This window comes from Dipodomys merriami, unplaced genomic scaffold (assembly GCF_024711535.1).
Source record: "Dipodomys merriami isolate MVZ:Mamm:240054 unplaced genomic scaffold, mDipMer1.0.p SCAF_135, whole genome shotgun sequence".
Taxonomy (NCBI): Eukaryota; Metazoa; Chordata; class Mammalia; order Rodentia; family Heteromyidae; genus Dipodomys; species Dipodomys merriami.
Genome location: NW_027202660.1, coordinates 156,270 through 158,356, shown reverse-complemented (window position 1 = coordinate 158,356; position 2,087 = coordinate 156,270). Strand labels below are relative to the sequence as shown.

Below are 2,087 nucleotides of genomic sequence, written 5' to 3'. Positions count from 1 at the left end.
TCCCACCAACAATGAAGTAAGGTTCCTTTCTGTCCACATCCTCTCCAGCATTTGTTGTTGTTAGAGTTCTTGATTTTTGCCGTTCTAACTGGAGTGAGGTGATATCTCAATGTTGTTTTGATTTGCATTTCTTTTATGGCTAGGGGTGTTGAACATTTCTTCATGTGTCTACTGGCCATCCTTCTTTCTTCTTCAGAGAAGTTTCTCTTTAAGTCTTTCGCCCACTTATTTATTAGGCAGTTGTTTCTTTGAGGATTTGTTGTTGGAAGGTTTCATTTTTTGAGTTCCAAGTATATTTTAGATATGAGACCCTTGTCCGTTGTATGGCTAGTAAAGATCTTCTCCCAATCGGTGGGCTTTCTATTGATCTTGCTTGCTATGTCATTTGACCTGCAGATGAGTATATTTCTTATCAAGCATTGTTGCCTACTACTTTTTTTCGCCTTACCATACCTTCTTTGCTTATCTCAGACATACATTAGTTATTGCAAATAAGGGATACAATAGCACCTATGTTTCTTTTTTTCTTAGTTGTGAAAATGACATACAGAGGGGTTACAATTACATGGGCGAGTTATTGAGTACATTTCTTTTTTTTTATTGTTAGAATACTGACAGAGGAGTTACAATTACATGGGCAAGATAACGAGTACATTTCTTATCAAGCATTGTTGCCTCCTCTTTGTTTCCCCTTCCCATCCCTTCCCATACTCCCCCAGTTCCCTCACCCAGTCCTCCTCTCCCCAAAGTTGTAAAGTTCATTTTTTGACATAATGACTTGTACATTTCATTGTTGGAATGGGTCCACTTGCTCCTCCTTTGTTTCCCCTTCCATTCCCTGCCCCTCTCCCACCCCCCACACCCAACAACCCCTCCCCCACCCCAGGCCCCCAATGTCCACCTCCCTCAAACTCCAGCCAAAATCATTTTTTGACATAACGACTTTTTCATCTCATTGTTGCAATGGGTCCACCTGCATCCCTATTTAAATGATTTGTGTTTCCCTTCCACTCCACAAATTATACCAACATCAAATACAGTGAAAAGAGGATCTTTAGCTTGCAGGAGGAACCTACAAAACAACAAAGAAATCATCTTATAAATATCTTAGAAACAATTGCAAGAAAGAAAAACCATTTGAATCCTTATCTTGGGGTTCATTTTGCCTAACTTCAACTTATATGATGTTTTCTGCTTGTAGCAGACACATTCTAGTTAATGAAAATAAGGAAACCATGGGACCTATGTTTCTTTGGGCCTGGCTTACTTCACTTCGTTGGGCCTGGCTTAATTCAATTAATATAATTTTTTCCAAGTCTTTCCATTTCCTAACAAACAGGGTGATGTCATTCTTTCTAATGGAGGCATAGAATTCCAGTACACACACACACACACACACACACACACACACACACACACACACACACACACACACACACACACAAACACACACACACACACATTTTCTTGATCCATTCCTTTACTGTGGGGCATTGGGTTTGGTTATATACCTTAGCTTTGGTAAATAATGCTGCAATGAACATAGATTTGCTGGTCGTTTTAGTATGGTCTTGTTTGTGATAATTTCGGTGAATGCCCAAAATGGGATTGCTGGGTCTTAGGGGCGCTCTATGTAGTCTTTGAGGAACCTCCATACTACTTTGCAAAGTCTTCGAACAAGTTTAAACTCCCAACAACAAGGCACTAAGGTTCCCTTCTGTCCACATCCGATCAAGCATCTGTTCTTTTAAAAATCTGGAATGCTTCACGAAGTTGAGTGTCATCCTCAGTCAGGGGCTATTCTTCTCTTTATTGTTCCAATGTTAGTGTATGTGCTACTGAATTGAGCACAGAACAATTTTATATATAAAGTGTAATTGATTTTCTTAAACTAGACAATTTCACAAAAATTAAATTCAAAAGAATTGTTGTGAAATTTTAGAACCATGTATTTCTTACATAAGAACACATTTAAAAATAAAGTCAAGATTGACATGTCAAAAAAAATAATTCTAGATATTTGTTGTTCAACTGATGTGTAGGAGGAGAAATTCAGTTATTCTGTACAAGGAACCTGCCATAATGAA

General features: G+C 38.3%; 1 non-coding gene across 1 annotated transcript; it reads right to left on the bottom strand.

Moving 5' to 3' along the window:
- Positions 1-1,749: 1,749 nt before the first annotated feature.
- On the bottom strand, positions 1,750-1,851 carry LOC138825153 (U6 spliceosomal RNA). Its single transcript, XR_011371357.1, has one exon. It is a non-coding gene; the product is annotated as a U6 spliceosomal RNA (small nuclear RNA).
- Positions 1,852-2,087: the final 236 nt, after the last annotated feature.